This window comes from Micropterus dolomieu, linkage group LG21 (assembly GCF_021292245.1).
Source record: "Micropterus dolomieu isolate WLL.071019.BEF.003 ecotype Adirondacks linkage group LG21, ASM2129224v1, whole genome shotgun sequence".
Taxonomy (NCBI): Eukaryota; Metazoa; Chordata; class Actinopteri; order Centrarchiformes; family Centrarchidae; genus Micropterus; species Micropterus dolomieu.
Window position 1 is genome coordinate 34,679,981 of NC_060170.1, and position 8,317 is coordinate 34,688,297.

The window sequence follows — 8,317 nt, forward strand, 5'->3', positions numbered from 1 at the left end:
GTCAACCTGAAATCTTGTTGCTGTGCACGTTGGAAGAGTTTCCTGAACCTTCTCGTGTACAATAACACGTTTCTGAAACTTTGACCTGAACCTTGAACTTAATCTAACTTTCGGGAATGAGGATATTTGCGTATTTGCTGAAATGTGTTTGTATGGTTAGGGGTGTGACAGCAGTTAGCTCGTGAGACGAGACAAGATTTTGAGCATTTTACAGTTCATTTCCTGTATTCTGGTAGTTGTTTAGCACCAATTTTAGGTGGAAATGTTTTTATTACTGTAAAGGGAAACACAGACTCTAACCCAGAAAGTCAGTGCAGCAGCTCTCAGATCTGTTTCTCATATAGATCAACTTATTTAATATCTGCAGAGCCAGGATTCAGTCTTCCCTCCTGTTTGTGTCTCTGTTTGGGGAAGTGACCTCTTTAAATGTGACTGTGGCTCCTTTTCACCTCCAATGTGAAATTACCATTCGTCACAAGCTGACTGCAGAGGTTCACTTCATTACTGTCACGGCGTACACCGGCGTCGCATCAGCTGGGCCGCGACGTCATCAGTTTGGTTTTCACTGCGTGGCTCAAGATCTCCTCACACCCCTAATGATTATATTACAATTTCAGAAAGCTTGTAGACAACAAAGGTTTCTAGAACATCTCAACCAGTATTCGACACGGTCTTTTATCTTGTATACTCTAAATGTTTCTGAAACTTAAAACTGGAACCATCCTCTTTATTAACAATTTGAAATAGTTTACTTTAAAGGAGTTCGATTTTCCCCAGATCCTCTTTAAAACCTGGGACATGTCGTCTTCATAGGTTTGTCCAAATATCTTATTTGGGTTCACTTTGGCAAGCAGAAAAAGATCTGGCACTGTGTGGATGCGGACTATAATAAAGACTTGTCTTTAAATATGATAACATTTACTTTGAGACATTATTCAAGGAAAAACATGATGTTATTTAAGTTAATTCTTGAGAAAACGACCTCACCTTATGATCTGTTTTGGAGCGTTGACTCATATTTCATGATCTTAGTCAGCAGACGGAGAACTTTACCTCAGTCAGGTCAGTGTTTCCTTAAAAGTTTAGATTGAAGGTTCACGTTTGACCTTTTCAAACCAGCGGTTGAGAATAAAATTTCACAATAAGGTTTGTTTAGTGAAAGTAAAAGGACATTTGAGCATCTAAAACTCAGTGATAACTAGTAAATCTGCTGAGGAAGACCATGTGCTCTGATCAAAAGCTCCAGAGCAGTTTCTGAGATGATTTCAGGTGACCGTCCTCTGGAAGACTCTCGACCCCAGCAAGATGAAACTGTTAGCGCTACTTGGATCGGTGGTGGTTGTTGTTGGGCTGTTAGCTTTGTGCTAACCCTGTTGGCTTATCAATAACTAGCTACTCTGGAAACTGCAGCATCTTTGATCTGATTGCAGAGAGCTGCTGCTGTAGTTGGACATGTTTTTAGCTTTTGCTTTTCATTGGTTGGCTTTTGCATTGACACGTTAGCTCTCGGCTCTGGGCTCGTTAGCTTGTTGTATTAGTAACCTGCGGCTTATTTCTGTCGGCTGATCAGGTTGTGGAAGTCTCAGTATTGAATCAGCCAAGAGTGTCGTAATGCAAGTGGAAATGACTGCTGTGTCTCTTCTGCCAGTGCCAGGCCCAGTTCATTTATTTCAGGACCAATAAACTGCAGTCTGTTTGCTAATGAGGTGACTTAACGATGGAGAGGGTAGTGGCTGGTTTTTAAAGGTCACGTGGTAGCATACGGATCAAAGAGAGGCTAACAGGTTTGTTTTACTAGTAAGTTAAATGCTGACCTGATAATCAGACTGAGTTTTGTTTCACTACATCATTTAGTGTCACATGGTGTTTAAGTTTGTGGTTTCCTGTGTGACTAGGCAAGTTATGTTGCTCTAACCAATCACCAGCGTCCGCCCTGTTCACACAGAAGTGCTAGAGGCTGTTAGCAGTTAATGTTAACGTTTATCATAATAACATTGAGTCGTAGTTTCTGTAGTTCAGCCACACGTCCACGTTTTTAATCCCGAAAATGAAGCTCTGAATGGTTATTTTCCAAGTGATGTGTGCAGCGAATCAAAGCTCTAAAACCGGACTGAATTTAACGTGTCAAGTTAACGTGCATTTTTCTGTCAGAATAGCTGGACAGTTTATCAAAAGGAATCTCTTGTATTGATTTTTTACTGGACTGGATAACATTTTTTAGGTCTTAAATCATCTCTGTCTCCTACTGTCCGCTCTCTTGGCTCGTATCGCCACTAACTGCTTATTAGTTTTAGCATTGCCAAATAACTGGACTCTGCTTTTACTGAAGTAAAAAACCCTGTTACACACCATCTGATTCACCTCATGACTCATTACACCTACGTTTACCGGACTCTCACACTGATGTAATAGTACTCAAACTAATAATGTTGCAGGGACAGATCGTGAAAGATAAGTTTGAGATCGGACGCTCTGGTATGTGTACCAGTAAGCAAGTATTTAAAGTTTGTAGTGAAAGCAGAGAGCTTCAGTGTTGAGCTCTGTGTTCCTGCAGCACAAGAATGCTTTAGAGAAGGTGACCTGTGCAGAATGGCTTCCTGTTTGGGAAAACCCCTCAGTGTGGGTTGGTTGTGGTTTGGCTTCTGTATTCAGGACTTCAGCATGGTATTAACTGCACATCTCTTTCTCTACCACCCAAATCACACCATTTCTAAACCAAACCTCTGGACCTTTCCTGTAAATTGGCGAACAAATAAAAAGGTGGTGGAGACGTTGAGATGCCGGGGCTGGTTGTTGTGATCTCTTTTAGCAGTAGACGGTTGTGGCGGTGGTGTAAAATTGCTGTGGGTGTCGGGTTTAAGCTGGTCATAGGTCACTAATGGTGTCCGGTTGTCTCTTCCTTTGCTGCTCTCTGCTGGCTACTCTTCCAGACCTGGCTGTGTTCAAGGAGAGGCTGAGAATCCTAACGGTAGGAGGTATGAGAATCAACGACCCTGGTGTCTTTGCGCAGTGCTGTGAAGCCAGTTGTTCATCTTTAGACTGCAGTAGTGTGCACGTTTCGTATACAGGAAGTCAGAAACAGATCCTGCTGTCTGCTGGACTGGTTGTCATCAGTCCAGCAGACAGCAGCATTCTGACATCCTGAGAGAGGGAGAGAGATTTCATTGGTTCACTGTCTTTGCCTTTATCAAACTTGTTTCTGCAGGAGTTAATGAATGTTTTTTAATGATATTAAAAGCTAGGCTAAATGTAAACATGAGGACTAAAATATATATAATTAAATAATAATATATATGAAAATAAGGCTAAACAGACTAGGATTTATGTTATTTGTACAAATATGTTGAGCTACAAATATTAGTTTGGCATACATGTCGTCATTATTATACGAGGAGATAGACTTAATTGATCTGTTGATACACCACTCCAACCACACACACAGTGTTATAATGACGTGGATGAAGAAATTTGAATATAGATCAGTCACATCATCACTACATTTAAAATTTGAAGAGCCTAATTGAGGTCAAAAATCTCTTCTTCAACAACAATTACAGCAAGTGAAAGACAAACGTAAGACTGAGAACTAGGGATGTCATGATACCACACATTTATTAGTAGATACCAGTACCAGTGAAATTCCATGATTCTTGATACCAATTCGATACCGTGGTAAAAAACAAACAAACAATAAATGCCATGTCCTTTTAATAAAATAATTACAAAGAACAACTAACGGCTGTGAAAGGATGTCCCGGACAGAGAGGTGGTTTGATGTCTGTATAGAAGTTTTCTTAACTGTTGTTTACAAACCAACAGGTGTGAAATGTTTAAGGGTGGTCGCTGCATATTGGCAGTGGTTTGAGATTTCTATGTTGAAAAACAAAAATGTTATTGATGGCTGAAATGGACGGTCCCTAACTCCTCTTACAGTAACAGGAGCATTTGATAGACGTTCGCAGGTCTTAGCGCCGCAAACTGCATCTACATCTTTGGTGATTTTGAGACGATCAAATCTGTGAAACTTCTGTCTAAATTGGCTCCAGCGGATCCCAGAACTGGGAGAAATCGAGGCTTTACACGGAGCTGTTGAAGGTAACAGCCGTGAAAAACGACAAATGTTAAATATTAAACTAACTTCGAGTTCTGGCATCGACTAGACTTAAGTATCGGTTCTTGTGACCTCCCTTCTGACAACATACACATAACATTTAATACAGTCGTATAAAAGATTTTATCCTGAAAACAACTGAAATGGCACCTTAACTGAAATACCCCAAAACATCAAACGAGACGGCTCCCAGTTTGTAAGACCGCTTTTTAAAGCACCAACATAAATAGTAACAGTCCTTTCTTTACTCCTGTGGAAAGATGGTGTGTTTATTTGGTGATGGAGGTGTCAGACATTGAACCAGAGTGAAATGTCCCTTTAAGACCTCAGTACACTGGACACATTCGGAGGAAACGCAGAGACACATCTGACAGAAGGGTCTTTCCCTCGGCTGAGTGAAGCAGCTGTTTCCTGTGTTGCTGCCTCTAAATGTCTCCGGCGTGTTCAGGTCGGTCTAGTTAGCCTCGTTAGCTTGTAGCTGCTGCTAGCACCCTGCTTTGTCCGGTAAACCGTAGAACAGAGTTTGTAGAGCTCATTTTTAACTGTGGCCACAAAATGATTAAAGTGTACGCTCGGAGCAGCTGAAGCATCCTGCACCTCACACCTTTTCTAGACCTGAAGGCAAAAAACCTGCGTTCAGTATTTACCCTGATAGATAAACTTGCACTGCTTGATTATTATTAATACAGGAAAATCTAATGCCTCTGTTGGATTCTATTCATTTTCACAAGACGAAAACATTTAGAAAACAACGGTACCTCTCAGGCCGCCGTGTTTTCATGTCCCGAAGAACTGCAGGGTTACGGCTTTTAGATTTTAACAGCCGATCTGTTTGTTATGATATTGTTTATATACCACATAACTCGAGGCTGAGAAGAGGGATTCAGCAGGATTTTCTAGAGCAGATGCACAACACGCTGGGGACGCTTCCCGCTCAGCTCGCTCTCATTGTGGGTTTCTGATCGGATGTTTGATCCTTCTGATTTGAAATCGCCGTGACTCCCACCTTATCTCTCCCATATACAAAAACGAGGAAGGGGAAAGTGCACAAACACTACAAACTATAAAGCTCTAAGTTCGAGAAGCTTTCGGCTGCTCTTCTGTAGCTTTAAACGCGTTTTAGTCAGTTTGTGGCCGTCTGTTTAAAAATAAGACCGGCTGAATATTTTCCTGTTAGTTTCTCACAGTGATGAACTTCCCACAGGTTTCCTTTTATCCTGAAATGTTTCAGTGCTTTGGTAAAAAAGATAGAAAAGTTTTATTTTTTGTGTTTCGGCCAGGATGTTTGTTTTGGTTTTACTGGAGTTAAAAAAAAAAAAAAAGTAGATAAAAATGAAACCCATGAAAATGTTCAGGCTGTGTTATTTAGCTTGTATAATGTTTCTGCTGGTGCTTAAAGCGAAACTGCCCTGAGCTGGTTCTATTTTTGTCTTGGTTTTAATCTCCTTCCAGCTCTTCCTCTCTCTGTTTTCAGCTTTGCTCCACTGTTTGGGGCTTTCCTACAGTTCAAGCCTTTAGTTTTGAATAAAGAGAGGCCTGTGCAGTTAGAAGTAGGGTAAGACACCGTGAAATGTCGGTTTGATTAAACTACGTGGAGTGTGCGGCCACCTTTTTTCAGTGGTGTGAACGCCGTGTAAACATTAGAAATGTCATGTTTTGTTGCCCTGCAGCTGTGAATGTGGTGAATAAAGGGTTGTGTGTGTGTTTCAGAGTCAGACTGCCGGTCACAGTGTAGCGTCGGCTGCAGACAGAGCGGTAAACATCAGAAACCCGCTGACCTTCCTGTTTTAAATTTCCTCGCTTCCTCCCCCTCTAAAGCAGCGGGAGGAAGTGAGGAAAGTGAATGTGTGAGGCTGAGCGGGACCCGTCTGCCTGCTGAGAGACTCTGCTTGTTGATTGGCCGGCTTGGCTGTCCGTCGTCTGATTGGTCGCTGCTCAGCTCTTTGATCTAGAGCCTAAGCCCTTCCCCTTCTGGCAGACCGCCATGGGATCTTATTTTGAAAATAAAATGTAATGACAGCTAATGTTACACTCACGATGTTTGTCAGTTTAGAAGATTATCTAGTCGTGACGTCCTAGTCGCATTTTTTCCGAGTCATTTAATATTGAGTCAATTCCAGATGCGAGTCCTGATCCGATGCTTTTATTTTCCTAGAAAACACAGTAGCACGGTGCTCGCTTAAAGTACGTTACGTTAAATTTCTCTCTCTCCTTTTAAAGTATCGTCAGGTGTGAGTTGCTTCAGCTTTTTAGTTTCAATAAACGGATCAAAGTGATGCTGAAAAACTGACATCATGCTCTGTCAGGTTTCTCAGCAAGGTGGAGAGCAGACGACTTTAAAATGCTTGTTTTCTGAATGGAGTTTGGATCGAGCTGCGCCGCTAACTGCAATGCAACGATAGCTGGAAACAAGTAACGGACGCACGTTTTCTATAATCCGGTAATTCAGCTTCCTCTCCTCCTTTCTTCCCAGCAGCCTCCTGTTGTGCCGGTCTGTTTGAATATGAAGTCGTCCCTCAGAGCTCTGCCGCCACAGTAACGGCAGAGGAGCCGGAAACACAAATAAATCAAAGCGTTTTAATCCTAGAAATTGCAAGTACAAAGTTAATTTAATGAAGCAGTTAACTCTGAGCTCCTGCTGTCGGGAACGACGGCAGCTGTTTATTGGTCCGGAAGCTCCGGCGCCGCCCCGGCTCTCTCCTCCCTGTAGCTCAGCAGCTGTTTGTTGTCTCTTTCAACTTACGCGATGGAGCACAGGATGCGATTTACGCCGTTATTCGCGTCCACCGCACCACTCGCGTCTTTGCGTTGACTTTGTGTTGCGTGCGAAAACTACAGCGTTAACCTGTCGGTGACGTGTACACTGTGCAAGACGAGAGATGTAGCTCACGACAAACTGCGACTTTCTTGACTTAAAATATCTTTTAAACTGACAAACATCATGTGTGTAACTCGGGATCAAAACGTTGGTTGACTCTCGCCGTTCAGGAGGAGGGACCTGTGTCAGCTTTCTGATTCGTCGGCCAGGCTCGGCCCTCTGATTGTTTCCTCGCTGAGTGTAAGAGGAAGCGTTTGACGTCACAGAAGGACTTTCCTCTCTCCTTCATAACACCTCGTCCCCTAACGGCCCCATAATCAGTTTGAAGTTGCAGAATAAACGCTCCTCATCGCCGCTGTCATGAACACATCGCTGCTCTCTCTGTGGGGAAGGGACCCTCAGTGTTGTCTTCCAGGAGAAGAGTGCTGATGTGCGTCAGCAAAGGTCAGCCACTCAGGAAGTGGCTCGTAAATGTAAAGTAGATCAGAGGTCTGGGAAACACCACTAGAGACTTGTTAATCCAACGACCCTGCATCTGTTCTTAACATCTGTCTGCAATAAAATCTGTGTGTGCTACAGAACATTTTATAATTCTTTAGATATATAGAGTAGCTTAACTTTTGTGGCGGATTTTCAAAAATAAATAACTAGTTTTGTGGAGGAAACCTGACGTACAGCCGTCGTTAATCTCAGAAGAAAGGTGCTGGTTCCTGGACACAGAGTAGGTTTTCAGTTGGCTGTTGAAATACCTGGAAACTTTATCACCACCTTTCTCAATTGATCTGCAGCCAAACCGATGAAAAGTTCAACAACGTTACATTTTATCAGGCAGAATGAGGTTATAATAAAAAGCACGCGTTTGTGCATCTCTTCAGTCCCTAAAGCTGCGTCTCGTCCCCAGATCTCTTTTCAAGGCTCCTTCAGTTACACATTTAATAACAAACTGGATAAAACCATAAAATAACTCCAGCACAAAAATAAAATCGTGACCGTTTGGAAGGTTATTAAAACATTTCCAGCCGACAAGCATCGCGTCCGTGTCGCCCGAGTCCGTGTCGCCCGAGGCCAGAAGCCTGTACTACAGTGATGGAGGAACATGTGACCCAGTGCAGCAGGAGACTCACTGAGAGGTTTACTGGTTTCTATGGTTCAGAGAAAGACTCTGATCCTGAGCTCTGCTTTAATGTGTGAACCTTCTGATTGGCTCAAATTAATGATCCTAACGATCCTCACGTTTGTTGTTTTTCTCCTTGTACTGAACCCGACATCTGATCCTCACCCCGTCCCGCTTGCTGTAAAACCACTCGCACTGCTCCTCCACCCCTAATACTCCCTCCTCCTCCACCCCTAATACTCCCTCCTCCTCCACCCCTAATACTCCCTCCTCC